Here is an 18,068-nt window from a genome sequence, read left to right as displayed (position 1 = left end):
TCTGGCCACTCTCGGAGTCTCTGTCTCCTGGAGAGGAAGGGGCTGTGTCAGAGCATGAAACAGTAATGCTCGAGGAAATTGGAGGGTGATGGCCACAAATCTGACCGACATCGTTTGTCCTTTGGTAATGCCCTTCCCAGGAGTGATCGGGCCCCAGATGTCCACGGTGGAGGGGGAGGGGGCTCCCCCTGGCCGAGGGCCATTAGCTCAGCCCCCAGTGTGGGTATCTCCTTACAGAAGCAGGGGCCGAACCTCAGTTATAAAACCTCCTTGCCCAAGGTCCCTCTGCTTCGAAGGGACACAGGGAGGATTTGAACCAGCTGTGTCGATGCCCACAGGCAGGAGCACCGACAGATATCGAGGGCACGGTCGGGCATGGTGGGGCCGGGTGTGCCTCAGGGTGGGCACAGCTGCCCGGATCCCTGGCTGCTGCTCCCTGACTGTGGTGTCACGGGTGGACTTTGTGTGGTGCTCGAGCCTTTGGCTCTGAATTCCGGGCGGGAGTCTGGGAGTGCGGTCTTGCCTCTCTGAGCACCGTCTGCCCGCCCGCCACACCGTGTGGGCCCACAGGGAGGGGTTTTCTTGGAGCTTATCCGGCGACATGCATCTCTGTCCTTGGCTCTGATAACGGCTCCCAGTTTCCCCCAGGAGGCAAGAGGCTCTCCCGGGAAACCAGCAAATGTGTTTTCCACCCGTGCTGCTTCCCAGCGTTTCCTTCTCTGACTTCCTCCTCCTTCTCCTGTGCCCCGAGGGCTGGCACTGGCTTCTAGGGTCCTCCTGTCTTCCTCTAAGAGATTGGCCGGCTCCCCGCCCCCCAGGGCCCCAGGGAGACCTAGGGTGGGCCTAACAGAGGCCACACAGAGTCCTGAACTGGCCACGGCGGGGGAGGGGGGCGTGCCTTTGCCTCTGCTTCCTCATCTGGAAGGAGGGCGTCGGCTCCAGAAAGCTCTGACCATCAGTACCTTCGTGGCAGGGGGTTGGCCTGTGGGACTGTGGCTCCTCGTCCGGGCCTCTTGTTCCTCCTGGCTGCCCCTGGGCTCTGGTCTAGGGGCTCCCAGCCCTTTGCCAGCGATTTCCCTGCTTGGGCCTCTCATTAACAGATTTGAAAAACCGAGACTCATAATATTAGTGTCAAAAGACAAGTAGGGAAACTGAGGCTTAGGGAAGAAGCTGATCTGAGGTCACGCAGAAGTTGGCGGTGGGTTGGGCCAGAATCCAGAACCCTGCGCCATGTTCCCTTGCTGAGGATAACTGGGGGAAGGGTCCTAGGAACTGTCTCTCATCCTTGTCCCAATCGATCCAAATGGTTTTAAGTTTCCTCAAGTATGAGCATATATGCTTTTAAAAACAACATAGAAGTTGACTTCTCTCACACAAGCAGCCCAAGGTTTACCTGGCAGTGTCCTAGGAACCATTGTCCTTGCATCCGACTGTACGGCCATGCTCAACAGGTGACTTCCATCTGTGAGTCCAAAAAGGCTGCCTGAGCTCCTGCCATCATTTCTACACCCCAGCCAGTGGCAAGGGGGAAAGAGGAATGAGAAAGCGTAAGCCTTTCTTTTTCCCTTTTTTTTTTCAATTTAAGAAATTGTGTTAGGGGCGCCTGGGTGGCTCAGTCGCTTGGGTGGCTGACTTCGGCTCAGGTCATGATCTCGCGGTCAGTGAGTTCAAGCCCCGCGTCGGGCTCTGTGCTGACAGCTCGGAGTCTGGAGCCTGTTTCAGATTCTGTGTCTCCCTCTCTCTGACCCTCCCCCGTTCATGCTCTGTCTCTCTCTGTCTCAAAAATAAATAAACGTTAAAAAAAAAGAGAGAAATTGTGTTAAAACACACAAAACATAAAGTTTACCATCTTAACACTTGAAGCATACAGTTCGGCGTTATTCAGTACGTTCACATTGCTGTCCAACTGGAGGATGAAGATGTTTTCTAGAAAAAAAAACTGAGGCTCAGAATGGGTGCCTGGCTCAAAGTCACACAGCGCGTAAATAGGTCTTTTGACTCTAAGGCCTGCCTTGGGGGCTCCTGCTTGAGCTGGGTGTCACTTTCATTAGAAAGGTGGCCTTGTGAACAGTATCGGTGGTGGGGTGGGGTCCCCACGTGCCCCTCACCCCCAAGGAGATGAAGAAGCCCAGCGGGCACCTCCACGCTTGGGGGGCCCGGCCGGGAATTTCCACCCAAAGTTCACAGGGCTCACATGAGCACCTGCCTGCCCCCTCTCTCTGCTCCCTAGAAGCTTTAAGAGGCTGGGAAAAATAGGAACGACTTAGTACTGAGGCCCTGTCCTTGGATTTTCCCCAGCATTTGGAGAGCTGACTACCGAACGATTTACTGAGGGGCCCGGGGCCAGAGTGTTCTCGCGGCGTCCCGAGCGTGCACGCGTGTGTATGCGTGTGCCCCGTGCACGGTGCCTGGTGTGAGCGTAGATGCGTGTGCTTCCGCGTGGACGTGCGTGTGCCCTTCGCGTCCGGAAGTACCACCAAGAGCCCCGTACCCGGCGGGCACGCTGCCCGCCCGACCCCTGCCTCTCGGAGGAGGGACCCTGGGGCCCGCAGCGGTGAGCGGGGAGGGCGGGTGCCAGCTGGGCCCGGTGAGGAGTGCTGTCTGGGGTTGTGTGTTGTAACTGGCAGCCTGGCATATGAGTCACCGGCCAAATTAACTCAAGTTTCCTTTGGGGAAAAATGTAATCAGTGAGTGCGCTCCCTTCCATTTTAGCAAATTAACTTCTCCATTTTTTTCTTTCTTTCTTTCTCTCTTTTTTTTTTTTTTTAATTTGGGGGGTGGGTGGGCACAGAGCGGGGCAGAGAATCTTGGAGAGAGGTTGGGTCCGGGCTGAAGCGGGGGGCGGGGGCCACGCTGCTCCTGGAGGTCCTGCTGGGACCTGGGGGTGGACACACATGTTTGAGGAAGAACCGCGTTTTCCTCTGAGCACCTTTCCTGGATGCTTTTTTCTGTGCCCACCAACTGGAAGGACGTAACAGCCCCACTGGGAGCAAGGCGGGGGGGGTTTCCCTGGGCCGGAGCAGGCCTCCTGGGAGAGATCGTTCCAGTGCCAGAAAACACCAGTCTGGAAGCTTCTACAGGCCTTCCTGTGTGTGAATGACCACACTGCCGTCATTCGCACGGGCACCGGAGGGCCCGGCCTGCCGTCTCTAGGACTTTCATCTCCATTCTTCATGTTCATACCTCTGAGGAAGGTATTGCAACCCCGCTTCCCCAGGCGAGGAGTCTTTATCCCCTGAGAAGTGACACAGTGACCCCAGACCCTGTTCCCTTCAGCCCTTAGCTGGGCCACGTGATCCTTTCCCCTCAGATGTTGGGGGATACAAAAGGTATTTGATCTTTTTTAACATTTTTTATTTTTTTTATTTTTTAAGTTTATTTATTTATTTCTTTATTTAAATGTTTATTTATTTTAGAGACAGAGGGAAAGAGACAGAGCGTGAGCAGGGAGGGGGACACAGAATGCCAAGCAGGCTCCAGGCTCCGAGCTGTCAGCACAGAGCCTGACGTGGGGCTCGAGCCCATGAACCGTGAGATCATGACTTGAGCCGAATTCGGACGCTTAACCAACTGAGCCACCCAGATGCCCCTGAAGTTTATTTATTTTGAGAGAGACAGAGACAGCACAGGTGGGGGAGGGACAGAGAGAGAGGGAGAGAGTGCTGCCAGCCCAGAGCCCCCATGCGGGGCTCGAACTCACAAAACCATGAGATCGTGACCTGAGCCCAAACCAAGAGTCAGATGTTTAACTGACTGAGCCACCCAGGAGTCCCCCAAAAGATATTTGATCTTAAAGAGCCCAAGAGTGCCCTGATTCAGACCCTGGGGCCTGTGGTGTGGCCTGGGTGCACGTCGAATCTCTCCTTGGGGGTCCACCCCTCTGTTGGCATCAGGCCCCTTCATTGCCCAGCCCTTACCGGCTGAGGTTCTGCTTTCTCTGAGAAGCTTCCAGACTGTCCCCAGCCCACATACTCTCCCCCACCCTCCTCCCACCTCCCATTGGTCAGTGCCCTGATATGCTGACCGCGGGTGCCGGATTTGTGTCCACTGTGGGCACGGAAAGCTGTTCCATCATGCGAGGGTGGAGGGTGGGACGGGCAGGCCGAGCAGGGGGCAAAGGTGAAGTGTGTACCCAGCCTGGCCTGTGGGGTCTGGTCCGCAGGGAGGTGGCTTTGGGCAAGAGCAGGGGCAGGCATGGGGCCCGAGGAGCTGTGGGGTCCCAAGGAAGCAGTCCTCTGCCCTGAGCCTGGGTGAGGCTCTAGGGTGCTCCTCCCTCTAGGGTGCTCCTCCCTCTAGGGTGCTCCTCCCTCTAGGGTGCTCCTGAGCACTGCCATTTGGACTCCTTGGAGTCGCAGCCTGTGGGGTGCTGGGCTCCCTCGGTGCCTGGCAGGCACCTGACTTCCCGGGTGGGCGGAGTCAGGGAGGGGAAGGATCAGGGATCCAGGCTCCACTCAAGCAGGGTTTCTGGCCACCGTTGCCCCCACAGCGTGACCGTGGGGCAGGAACTGAAGCAGACACCGTGTGGCCAGCCCGGCCTTCAGGTGAGCATCATCAAGCCGGTTGTGGGTGGCATCAGATGGTCAGAGCAGCGCAGGACGACCTGGGGAGCGGCCCATCGGGGGCTCCCTGCGGGTGTTTTGGATGTGGGGTCCCATGGGTGGTACTTACGGTGGTCACGATGCTGGGAGGGACGACTGGCGCTTGGCAGGCAGGGATGCGCGCGGGTCTCTAACGTGCCCAGTGAAAAATGGTGACTGCATCCCAGGGAAAACTGCAAATGTCCCTCCAGGCATTCCTGTGGGTGAAAAACTTGTTGAAAATGATCTGAGCCTAGGGACGCCTGGGGAGCTCCGTTGGTTGAGTGTCTGGCTTCAGCTCAGGTCATGATCTCACGGTTCGTGGGTTCAAGCCCCGCATGGGGCTCTGTGCGGACAGCTCGGAGCCTGGAGCCTGCTACGGATCCTGCGTCTCCCTCTCTCTCTCTGCCCCTCTCCCGCTTGTCCTCTATCTTTCTCTCTCAAAAATAAAACAGACATTAAAAAGTCCTTCTAGGGGCACCTGGGTGGCTCAGTCGGTTAAGTGTCCGACTTCAACTCAGGTCATGATCTCGCGGTCCGCGAGTTCGAGCCCCGTGTCGGGCTCTGTGCTGACGGCTCAGAGCCTGGAGCCTGTTTCACATTCTGTGCCTCCGTCTCTCTCTGCCCCTCCCCCGTTCATGCTCTGTCTCTGTCTCAAAAATAAATAAACGTTAAAAAAAAAAAAAAAAGTCGTTCTAGAAAATGATCTGAGCCTAGAACTGGACTCTGCTTTTCACATTTTACATATCAGCACACAGTTTGGGGGTAGGGTGTTTTTTGGGGGGGTTTGTTTGCTTTTTTGTTTGTTTGCACAATTTTAACAAAAAAGGAGTCTCCCGTGCTTGCAACGAGAGCGACAATTGAGGAGAGATCGTCTCTTGTTTTGTCACGGGATTTTACTGAGAGTGTCCACTCTTCCAGACACGTCCCCGAACGCGAGGCTGCTCGTGGTATTTCAGTGTCAGATACAGCGTCACGACGCCAGCCCGCGCTTGGAAATGTCACATTCGTGGTGAGGAGGCGAGCAGGTGCCTCGGTTCCACAGCTTCCCTAGTGTCTAGCTGCCGAAGCATTGAGAACAAAACATCGTTTGGTTGTGAATCACTGTCCTTTTGTTTCTCCTTTGCGTTACAGGCCAGGGCACTATTACCCTGATTTTTATAATTATGTATGTGAATAGGTCATGTGACCACCGATGAACTTTATTTCTGGAGGGAGAAGGAGGGGTCACCGAGCATTCGTCACAGGACAGAAATGCTGGGTCTGATCACGTGAGGACCGTTTCACGGATGGGAAATGTGACCGGCTGGATGTCACCCTAGGAAGGGGCAGGACAGAACTGGAGCGCAGGTCCCTCGATTCCTGGTCCCGGGCTCTTTCTGCTTCCTCAACAGCCCTTAGCAGCCCTCCTCGGCCTGTCTTCTCAGCATCAGCCCTGCTCCCTGTTACAAAGGGAATCGAAAGATTTTTACCAGCGTGTCGACTTTTGTTTGTCATGTCGTGGAAACTTCCTGAAAAGGCCTCGAGGCCCTAGGCTGTGTGAGCCCAGCAGTCTGCCGGTGTGCGGGGCCTCTCTGGGCTGTACCATCCGGTCACTCCGGCCACGCTCCCTCTGGAGCCAGGGGGAGGGACCAGATGACCTCCTGTGACCTCATCCAGCCAGCACTATTTTCCCCCTTTGTAGATTGTTTTTCCAATCACCAAGTGAATCTGAGTGAGACTCTCTATTCTTTCGACGACTACCTTTCAACTCAAGTTATGGTTTTATAAATAATATATATGGCAAGTCGGGACTGGGGAAAGGACGTTCATTCGACTCTGAAATATTTATGGCCTGGAGTGTCTGCTTACTTTTCTTTGGAGTCATTTTTTAGCATGGCGTGCCAGAAAGCGCGACAGCCCAGGGCATCTTCGGAAAGGGAGGCGCGGATGGCCCTTCCAGCCAGGCTGCGGGGCCTATCCATCCTGCGGCCGACAGGGGAGGGGACGGCGCTGCCCGGGGAGCGCTCCTGAGCCCAGACCTCCTAAATTATCTCGGGGAAGGCTCTGCTCGGGTGACAAGAATCAGCTTTCCAGCGTGCAGTCTGAATAATAACAGACTCGATATCAGGCTTTCTCAGATACGTTCTGGAACCCTTGGGCCTTTCTTGGGAGGTGTGCATTCTAACCTTCATTTTCCAGATGGAGAAACCGAGGCTCGGCGAGATCAAGGAATTTCTCAAGGTCAAAGCCACAATCCAGTAAGAGCCTGGATCTTTACCCAGCCTGGCTGCCTTCTTATTTCAATCTTTTCCCCTTACCCCACGATGCTGCCCAGCCTGGCCCATCACTCACCCGCAGCTGGGAGCCAGTGAATGGATCGTAGATCAGTTTCTGAGGCTGCACAGGCCCGTCTGTAACGGTTTGCAATGCCGGGGGCCTTGGATGTGGGATTAGCATAGCAATCTGCGCTGAACAGCCGGGCTCGAATCCCAATCCTAACGGAATGGATACATTCCTGCATGTGCTGAAGTGGAGCCAGATGGTGCTGGAAAGACCCACAGAGTCATCTTGTTCAACTTCCCATGTTACAGGTGGGATATGAGGAGCCTGGCAGGCATAGGGGTTTGCTCAAGGCCACAGAGATAGCTGGAACCCATTGGTCACAATGGTGTCTCTTGGAGACATCTGGTCAACCTCGTCTCCCTCTCATTACCCCTTTTCTTACAGGGGAAAACCAGCACCTGGAGAGTTAAAAGCTCGATCAGCGTCACAACAGTGGATGGCTATAGGGCCGTGTGCTTCCCTGGTCTGGCTGTAAATCCGCGAGGGGGTCAAATAATTTTGAGACTGTGCTTGAGGAAAAAATTCCAGGGCGTTTCTAAACTAGTTGGACCATGGAGTGGGCTGTAGTTGATAAATTATAGATATTTAATCAGTGATCGGATTGAGTAGTGAGGACAGGAATATCTCACACCGTTGCTCTACCGGGAAGGACAGTTTCCTATAGGAAGAAGACACTTCTTTTCCTGATAGTTGGTGACTCTAGGCACCCTGTGGGGCCAGGCTGGCACTGAGTCATAACGGGGGCAGGCAACAGAGAATAGTTGTGAAATCAGTCGGAGACAACATTTCTGAAGAAGTCTGGCTCAACTCTGAGCCAGATGGAACTGTCGGGCTGTCCTGCTCTGGCCACCTTGGGCCTGGTACCCCCTCCCTGCTCCTGCCATACGAACCCCCCCCCGTGGTAGATATAATCTTCAAAGATGGCCCCCACCGTGAGCCGTGCCTCCTGGAGTTCATGCTCTTGTACAGCCCTCTCCCCCTGAATGTGGGCTGGCCCTGCGTGCACCGATAGATGTCGCGGACGTGACCGAGTGACTTCCAAGGCCACGTCGGAAGAAGAGGCTCCTCGGAGGTGACCTCTCCACAAACGAGAGCACGTGCAGGCATGGGGGAAAGCGGGGGCCTATGGAAGGAGGGTCTCTCTGCCCTTCCCTCTGGACAGCCCTGCCTCACCTTGAGTCATTCTTAGACCTCACCTCTGCCCTTGGTTTCTGACCATCTCCCGAAAAGTGTGGTCAGCAGGCCCCAGAGTGTCCCTGGGGGACCCGCAATGGGAATGAGCAGGCCCAGTGCTGTGCGAACAGCCAACTGGTTGACACAAGATGAGCACAAAAACTGAGCATTTCTAGACACCGGGAGAGAAATTTGACATTGTCGTGATAGCTAGGCTTTGGTCCATCCGTGCACCTGTCTCCTCAAATAGGAAATCGTATACAACTCAACTGAGAATTGTCAGCGTGTGAGGGGTGTCCCGTTTGACCTGAGCAGCATTCTGGTCATGTGCAGAGGGACCGCACATTGTCCGCGATGGTACCCTGCTGGCTTTGGAGATGCAGGAGGGCCATGGGCCAAGGGATGCAGAGAGACTGCAGGAGGAGGAAGAGGTGAGTGGACAAGATTCTTCCCAGAGCCTCCGGAGTGGGAAGCAGCCAATGCTGACCCCCTGAAGAACACAGTGAGCCCGCGTCAGATCTCCAACTCCAGAACTAGAAAATAATCCATATGCATGGTTTTAAGCTGCTACATTTGTGGTCACTTGCTACAGCAGCTGTAGAAAACTAATCCAGTGGGGCTCAGAGAGGCTCTGTAACTTACCCAAAATGACAGTGTTAGGAGCGATCCCAGGTCGGCCTGGCCCCAGAGCCCTTGTTCCTCTCTGCTCCACACTGCCCCTGCTGGTGCTCGAGGTGGCCTCCATACGGGGGCGGGGAGAGCCCGGGGAACTGGGTACTTGAAGAATGGGGCAGAGAGACACAAAGCCTGGGGCAAAGCCGGGAGGGATCTGTGACCCTGCTGCCCATGGAGAGGCCCCCTCTCTTGGCCCCAGCTTCGAACAAGACAAACTGTGAGATCATGATCCGGGTCAAAGTCAGACGCTCAACAGACTGAGCCACCCAGGCGCCCCTAGCCTGTTATATTTTTACGTCACTTAACGTATCTTGCTTATTTCGTGCCTCCCTCTGTAGAATTTTAGTTCCGTGAGGGGAGGGACTTCGTACATCTTCTCCTCCAAGGTGTCCCCAGACTAAACACAATGCCTGGTAAAGACAGGTGCTCCAAACGCGTTTGTTGACTGAGTGAGTGAGCGAATGACAGCGTAATGAGTGAAAGCAGTCCTCTGTGGACGTGAGTCTCCCACCGAGGCATCGCTGAGGGCTGGGGATCTGAGGGACTGATTTTCTCACAAAGGGCCAGCAGCGAGTGCACCGGGTTGGGGAGGGGACTTTTAGGAGGCCGGCGGAAGCAGCTATGATCTGAGCGCACGAAATGGGCTTGACACAGCCGACCTCACAGGCCTGAAGGACACGGAAGGAGTCCTTGGCCTCCAGTGACTTTCAGCGGCGGGGGGGGGGAGGCGGCGGGCACCTGGGGTTATTTATAGCTTGAGTGGACTGTGTTCTCCATTCGGAAGGAGCAGAGAACAAGGAGCATGAGCTGAGTCATGAGCTTGGGGAACGGGCAGTGGTGGGGAGGGTCTGGGGCCCCTGGAGTGAGTGGGGGACGGGCAGAGGGAAGGGAGCAGGACCTGGGATTCCAAAGCGACGGGTGACTCTAGAAGGTCAGATCCCCAGAAAGCGGACTCGGGCTGGAGACTTTGTGCCGGAAGGTTAATGGGGTTGCTCCCTGGATCAGTGCCTAAGAGGGAAGGGCAGCAGCGGGGCTCAGAGGGAGAACTGGCCTTGCAGCCAGACCTCAGCCAACCTCAGGGCTGCCGCTGGGCCTCCAGAGCCCCACACTCGGCTCTCAGGGGCACAGGCTGCCCCAGTACGGGGTCCGGCCCGAGGGCAGGCGTGGGGCTCGCCTCAGAGAGGGCCATGCAGTCACCTTCCCGGCCGGCCGTTGGGGGATAATCCCTCGGACTTTCAGGAGCCTTTGGGTGGCCGAGGGAGAGCAGCAGGGGCTGGGGTGCGTGTGGGCAGGTGGGGGCAGAGGGGAAGGATGTGGGTGTGAAAGAGCATGGCCACGTGCGGACAGGGTCAGAGCCTCCACGGGCCAGCTGTGTGTGGGGGAGCCCGCCTCTGTCGGGGCTGTGTTGCTGAGGGTCCTTGGGGTCCCATCTCCGGGGGTGGAGAGCCCCTCTCCTTCCTTGGTGACGTCGAGGAGGTGCTGGGGCGGCCCCCAGGGTGGGGGACACTGGGGCCGCCCCACCGTGAGGCCCACGGGGGACTCGGGGCTGAGGGCGAGTGGGGGAATTTATAACCAGAGAGCGTCGTCAAAGCCAAGCCCGAGAAACTAAGCCCCGGGTCCCCCCAAAGCCTGCACAGCCAATCCGGGGCTGCTGAAAACAGCAATTATGAGCCGTGTTATTAAAGGCTGCAGGATTTTAATTAACAATGGAATTACCGGGCCAGGGAAGGGATAATGACGGATTGCTGGAAGGCAGTTGGGGTTGGCTGTGGGTTGGCTGCCGTTACAGCCTCTGTCAGCCTCTGCTAGGCCCGGGAGCTGGTGGGGCCGCCCCCCCACCTCCTTCCCCAGGCTTTCTAGTTGCTAATGAGAAGCATTTGCACAGAGCTCGGGGCCAGGCTGGCCAGAGCTGGCGATGGTGGCGGTGTGTGTGTTCCTAGGGGGCAGCCGACACCCCAGGACTCCAAGGCCTGGGTGTGGACCGATGACCGGACCAGATGGGGGGGTTTCCCGGCAGGGCCAGGATGGGGAGCCCAGCAGAACCGAGGGACCGCCAGCTACAAGGCCACTGGGTAGGAGGATGTTCTCAACACTTGGGTCCGCCGCCGGCCTCCCCAGAACCTTCTGGGCCTCTTATATAGCCGGTCCCCGGGTCCCGTCCATGGGCAGGTTAATGAGGAGATTCTCATCACGTTCAAGTTTCAAAACCAGTGAATTTGAGGCCTTTGGTTTTCAAATGTTTGGCTTGTCTCCTGCCTTAGCAACCCTTGCTTCAAATGCAATCTTAGGGGGAAGGTGAATGAACCCAGCAGAGTGCTCCGTCAATGCCAGGGTTGGGGAGGGGGTGGGTCCCCTTTCGCAAACAGCCCCTAGGATTGGTTCAGGCAAACGCAATTTCTTCTCTGTCTCCAGCACCTTCCCCTTCCCTATGCAGTCCTGGGACGGTTCAGATGGTGGCCGGAACGAGGCCTTAAGGAATGGACTGGGCAGGGCAGCAGCTGAATTCCTGAAGATTTTGACCCAGGAAGGACAAACTGAAGAGCGCTTCGTGGCTGAGACTTGGGGTAACGAGGGCAGGCTCTGCAGCCAGACTGCCCGGGTCCAGCTCTGTGGGCGACTCATACTCCGTGACGAAACTCACCGCACGAGTTACGACGCTTGCGTGCCTCAGTTTCCTCAGCTGTGAAACGGGTGTGAGGCGGGACTCTGAGACTCTCTTTCAAAAAAGGCAATGTCAACACCCCGCCCAATGTCACCTTGTGGAATGTTCTGGAACTCCAGTGAGGAGCATGAGCCCACACGGGCCAAGCCCTTAGAACCGGGCTCGTCGGCAGTGACTGGTCAGGAAGTGCTCCCTGTGACGGACCAGCTCAGAGCCATTTGACAAAGCGCACGGGGCTCCTGCCCAGAGCCTGCCGGGGGTGTCAGGAGAGGAGCTCTCTCAGCTTGGCGGCAACCACTGGCATTTCAACCTTGCCTCTGGCGCCCCCTCCCCACGCGACCCCCGGCCAGACGCTTGCTCCTCTGAAGCCACCTCCGGAGGGATGACAAGAGATGGTTGCCTGGTTCCCAGTCTACATCATCCGGGACTTCCCAGTGGCTTTTGGCACAACTGACCTCTGTCCTCCAGAAGCGCGTTCTCAGCTTGTCCTCTGGGACCCTGCACCCTCCTCGCCTTCGCTGGCGGCTCCTCGGCGGGGCGGACAGGCTCTCCCTGAGGGCCTCGGTGCTGTCTGGGTGCACACACGGCTTTTTCGGCTCCTGTTGGGTAACTGGGGCGGACGGATGACTCTCTTGGTTTCTGTGGCCGGGTCTTTCCTTTGGACGATCTTTTAAGGTCTGGATCTGACTCTTGATTATCTCTTGAGTTAGCTCTAGCGTTCCTGTTGTCAAGCAGCCCTCGGCGTTGGACTCATAGCCAGGGTGCAATCAAGGTTTATTAAATGGCCAACAAGGGAAGTGGAGTGAGGTCAGACAGTTTCTAGGACATTTCCTGGCTACGTGAACTTTCTTCTTTTTTTAATAAATTTTTTAAACATGTATTTATTTTTGAAAGACAGAGAGAGACAGCACAAGCTGGGGAGGAGCAGAGAGAGAGAGAGAGAGAGGGAGGCACAATCCGAAGCAGGCTCCAGGCTCCGAGCTGTCAGCACAGAGCCCGACACGGGGCTCGAACTCACAAACCGAGAGATGGTGACCTGAGCCAGAGTCGGACACTTAACTAACTGAGCCACCCAGGTGCCCCTACATAAACTTTAATTCTGTGAGATTAACTGGAAAGTTGCCTGGGGCCCGGCAGTCACTGCACGTGTGGGTTCAGTACCAATATAAGGATGCAGGAAGTAACCCCTTCATTATTTGCTGAGCCCTTGGACGTGATCCCATGAGGTCCTCTGAACCGGTATTATTCTATTATGTACATGAATATTCTGAAGCACGGACACATCGACCATTTTGCCCAAGCGTTGCCACCCCCAGAAATGCACTTATAAAGAACTGGGCAAATAATTATTGACTCGATTGTGTGGCAGAGAATAAAAAAGAAGGTTATAAACCGTCCAGCTGCGTTTTTTGTGGATGCCGGATTTGTGAATTCACCTGCTCACTAAAGTTTATCTGTAATCCAAATGTGCCATCAACGCTCACGGTGCTTTCACTGTTATCGTGAATCTCTGCAGGGTGGTGACAATTTCTATTTGCCCAATGAGCATGTCCCCTGCGGAGGTTGAACGAGGCCACGCCCTGTCTTCTTGTTTCAGCTCTCAGATGGAGATCCCCAGAGGCTGGAGAGGGCAGGGGCCATTCAGCCTAGTGCACACTCTGACCCTGGGGCCAATGGCACGGGTTTGAATCCCAAGGTTGGCACCTGCTAATGGGGCAGCCCCAGGCGAGCCACTTAACCCTTCTGGGCTTCATTTAATCTTTTTAAAAATAAAAATAAAAAAATAAGGGGCTCCTGGGTGGCTTAGTCAGTTAAGCATCTGACTCTTGACCTCAGCTCGGGTCATGACTTCAATGGTTTGTGAGACGGAGTCTGCTTGGGATTCTCCCTCTCTCTCTCTCTCTCCCTCTCTCTCTGCCCCTCCTCCATTCTATCTCTCGATTCTCTCTCTCTCAAAATAAATAAGCATTTAAAAAATAAATAAAGGGAAGCCTGGGCGGCTCAGTCAGTTAAGCATCTGACTCTTGATTCTGGCTCAGGTCATGATCTCGTGGTTTATGAATTTGAGCCTCGCATCAGGCTCTGTGTTGACAGTGCAGAAGCTGCTTGGGATTCTCTCTCTCCCTCTCTCTCTCTCTGCTCCTCCCCTGCTCGCTCTTTCTCTCTCTCTCTTTCAAAATAAATAAACTTTAAACAAAATCTAATAAAAATTTAAAAAATAAGTAATAAATAAAAAGTAAAAAGATAGAACCTTCCAAACTGATCACCAATCACTAAAATATAAATGAGCTAAACTCTCTAGTTAAAAGGCAAAGACTGTCAAAGAACATTAAAAGAGAATCCAACAATATACTATTTACAAGGGATATACACACACACACATACACACACACAGAAAAACATTAAGGATATGGAAAGATGGAAAATCAAAGGAAAAAAGATATGTTCTAGGAAAATGAAAAAAATAAGAAAAATAGGATAACTATATTAATGTCAGAAAGAAAAAAAAACAGACTGTAATTCAGGCCAAAAGCATTATCAGAGATAAAGAAGGTCAATGGGAAATAAAAAAGAATTAATTCAATAGGAAGATAGACAATTTGAATATTTTATACCTTAATCACACAGCCTAAGATATTTAAATTTTTTAAATGGTTATTTATTTTTCAGACAGGGGGAGGGAGAGAGAGAGAGAGCGCAGCGGGGGAGGGCAGAGAGAGAGGAAAACACAGAATGGGAGGTAGGCTCCAGGCTCTGAGATGTCAGCACAGAGCCTGACACGGGGCCCCGAACACATGAACTGTGAGATCATGACCTGAGCCAAAGTTGGATACTTAACCGATTGAGCCACCCAGGAGCCCCTCATAGCCTAAGGTATTTAAAGCAAGAATTGACAGATATAAAAGGAGATATGAAAGTCCAATATTATAATGGAACAGTTAAACTTTATGGTTACAATAACTTATAAATCAAGTGGATAAAAATAAGAAAACACTTAAAAGATTTAATAGTACATATCACAAACTTAATCAAAGCAGCCATACAGAGAACATTGTACCCAACGATGGGAGAAAATTTTTTTTTTCCCAAGGGCACACATACACTTATGAGAAATGACCACATTCGTTCATAAAGCTAGCTTCAACAACTTTCAAGGATGTGTTCCATAAGACTGTATTTTAGGACCACAGTGAAATTAATTTCGAAATCAATGGGAAATAGATAACTCGAAAGACAGTATACATTTGGAAATTTAAGCAGAAAAACTTCTCAATCCACGGTTAATAAAAAAATAGTAATCCATGTTCATGGGGTAGAATGCTATTGAGAATAAAAACAAATTAAAAACAGCCACACGCATCGATGTAAATCAACCTCCAAAGGGTATTTAGCAAAAGAAGAAAGTCATAGAAGAGCGTATCCAGGATGGTCTCCATTTATCTTAAGATCACAGAGAAGCAAAGGGAACAATACATCACTTAGGGATACAGATGTGGGTGGTTTTAAAGAGAAAAGCAAGGGGATAATGAACGTGAAATTTGGAACAATGTATTTCACGATAAACATTGTTTTACAAAGAGCCTCTGACCTGGAACTTCTCCTTTATCTGGCCGGAAAGGTGGCCCCTCTCGCGGGACTAAAGAGCTTCTTTCTGGAAAGATGCAGCAGGACAGGCACAAAACTTGGCTTTAGTTCATTAGTGGGAAAAAAAAAAAATCAGTCCTGTTGAATTTAGACTTTTTCTTTTCCCCAGATGGTACTCATTTCAGGAGACAGCCTGAGCATCATCACTGTCTCTCATTTGCTGAAACAAATTCCTCACAAATAAAGGCATGTTTCCATCTTGAGCTGCTGTTCTGTCAGCTGCTATTGTGACATCTCCTCTCTTGCCTTGGGCCTGTTTCGCTCTCCCCACCCTCCCCCTGCTCTCCTCCTCCTCTTCCTCCCTCTCCTCCTCCTCCTTCTTCTCCTTCTGGTCCCTTTCTTAGGGTTTTGGCACTGGAGGAGATGCCCATCCCATGCTTGGGTATGAGCTTCCTGGGTAGATGTGTGGCCTCTACTTACATACCTCCCTTGATGGGGAACTCACTCCTTCAAGTGGACTTATTGGAACCCAAGTCCAACTGCCTTTGGCATCCACCTGTTGCCGATGGCTCAGCACCTGGGGTCCCCGACCACAGCCAGTCTACCTCTCCTCCTTGGATGTGCTGCAGATGTTTGCCAACGGTAGCCCTGTCCTCCCTCCTCCCGTGCAAAATCCTCTGCTTCTGGGAAAATGTATTTAGTTTCTCTGTTCCTTCCCTACATCACTGCTGGGCTGTCTGAAAAGTATATCCACTCCCTATTGTGCACATACCGGTGTGGGACGTTGTGAGGGCCGGGGGGGGGGGGGGGTGCTTACGGACTTGTCTCAGGATTTGGGCGGGTATGGGCATGAGGCAGGACGGACCAGCAGGTGGCCCGGAGGACGAGCTTGGGCAGTGGGCCAAGTACAGAGCCTGGTCTCACCTCTCATTCAGGGAAGACATCAGGCCCCCGCTCAGACTTTCTCTCATGCCACCAGCCTGGTGGCCTGTGTGCCTGGTGGGTCACCTATGCCACATTCCTGCTGGCACTTCCTGTCCGTACCACTCAGCCACGTCCCCCTCAACCGTCACAACCTGACACTTATCATCAACTAGTCCTTGACCCTGAAAATTAAAAAGAAGAGGAAGAAGAAGAAGAAGAAGAAGAACAAGAACAAGAAGAAGGAGAAGGAGAAGGAGAAGAAGGAGAAGGAGAAGGAGAAGAAAATAAATATAGGTGCCTGGGTGGCTCAGTAGGTTAGGTGTCTGACTTGGCCTCAGGTCACGATCTCATGGGTCACGGATTCATGGGTTCAAGCCCAGTCTCTCTGCCATCAGCGCGGAACCTGGAGCCTGCTTCGGAACCTCTGTACCTGTCTCCCTCTCTCTCTCTGCCTGTTCCCTCTCTCTCTCTCTCTCTCTCTCTCATACACACACATACACACACAAATATATAGATATATAAATTAAATTGTCATCAGATGAATGAGTGCACATGAAGAAAAAGATCACGTAGAGAGGCTTAGATGAGGAAAAGCAGCAAGTCCTACCCCCCACCCCCGCCCAGCCCCCATCCTCAGTTACCCTGTATGTGTAACCACTTCCTCCTTACTTCTACCTGGAGATTACCTTCTGATCTCTAAGAACAAGCTCATACTGCTCTTATCCATCGGCATTTTGAGTTGGAGGCGATAGAAACCAGCTCTGGGTAATTTAAATAGAAAGAGCACTCATTAGTAGCTTACTGGGAGGTCCCACCAATAAGAGACTGGAGATCTGGGGGGGGGGGAACCCCCGATTCACGCCTCGGCGTTGACCCAGTGAAGACCACTCCGGGCCCTGGGTGCTGCAGACTGTGTATCCAGCACCCCAGATGCTGGACGTTGCTCTGTGCTCCCGGCCACTTCTAGAAGCCGGGGTGGCCGCCCCCAGCCGGCTCTGGCTTCTCCAGGGTGGAATCCGGGTGGCATCTTCTCTGTCTCGTGATTTTGGAATCACAGTCCAGCCGAGCGCATCTGATCGGCCGAGCCGGGCCGGCGGCCGAACCTGAGCCTGGCTGCAAGGAAGGGCTGGGAAGGAGGATTTGGCCTTTCCCCCTTTCTATGGGTGGAGGAGGGTTCCCCACACAAGGGAGAGGTGCCGCGATGCCGAGCCCCCGATAAGGAGGACGTGTCTCCTACGCTGGGATTTATCAGTTGTAGGTATCACGTGACCTCTTGCTCGGAGGCCTGAAGATCTAACCTATTTCTCCCCCTTTCAGCCCCACCTCTCCTCCCAGTTAGCTATCCCCCCATTTATAGTTATTATTTATCTTCAGACTTTGTTTCTGCAATTATTGACAGCCTGCTGCATACGATAAGGCTATGGGCCTTTCTCCCATTAATACTGGCTCTCTTCCCCGCTCTGGTCTCCCTACAGCCGTCTTGTGTCTGTTTCCACCCTCACGTTTGAAAATATGTGCATTTTAAATGTTTACTTATTTATTTTTGAGAGAGAGAGAGAGAGAAAGAGAGAGAGGAGAGAATGCACCAGCAGGAGAGGGGCAGAGAGAGAGGGAGACAGAGAATCCCAAGCAGGCTCCACGACACTGCGGAGCCCGAGGTAGGGCTCAGTCCCACGAACCATGACCTGAGCTGGAATCAAGAGTCAGATACTTAACCGACCGAGCCACCCAGGCGCCCCAGAAAATATGTGCATTCTTTAGCCTGAATTAAGTCTTCTCTGCTCTGTTATAGCCTGACTATGGAAGCCGAAAATAAATAAAGCGCTTCTCCTGTTGTGATTATGTAAATAGTGCCCATCCTCTTTGATGATCAGGACACTGCCAGTCTAGAACTTTCCTTCATTGTCCCCTTGGGCTGGAACCACTGTGGCTTACCATCCATTTCTTCCTCTTTCTCAGTTTACTTACTTTTTTCCTCTTGGCGGGGGGGGAGCGAGGGGAGGGAGAGTGGGTAAGCGATGGGCCAGCTGAGACTTTGCATGTCCCATAAAATACAATCTGGTCCTCTGGTTTGAGTGCTGGTTTGACTGGGTCTAGAATTTTAGGTTAAAAATCACTTCCCCTCAGAAAATAGAAGGCAGTGCTCT

At 53.3% G+C, this 18,068-nt stretch overlaps 1 long non-coding RNA gene across 1 annotated transcript; it reads right to left on the bottom strand.

The window, feature by feature from the left end:
- Positions 1-1,845: 1,845 nt before the first annotated feature.
- Positions 1,846-15,214, bottom strand: LOC122209784. Its single transcript, XR_006197752.1, has 3 exons — positions 15,002-15,214; positions 4,669-4,795; positions 1,846-1,926 (listed from the first exon to the last, which is right to left on the bottom strand). It is a non-coding gene; the product is annotated as an uncharacterized LOC122209784 (long non-coding RNA).
- Between the last annotated feature and the right edge of the window lie 2,854 nt (positions 15,215-18,068).

This window comes from Panthera leo, chromosome E3 (assembly GCF_018350215.1).
Source record: "Panthera leo isolate Ple1 chromosome E3, P.leo_Ple1_pat1.1, whole genome shotgun sequence".
Lineage (NCBI taxonomy): Eukaryota > Metazoa > Chordata > Mammalia > Carnivora > Felidae > Panthera > Panthera leo.
This window is presented reverse-complemented; position numbering and strand designations above follow the sequence as displayed.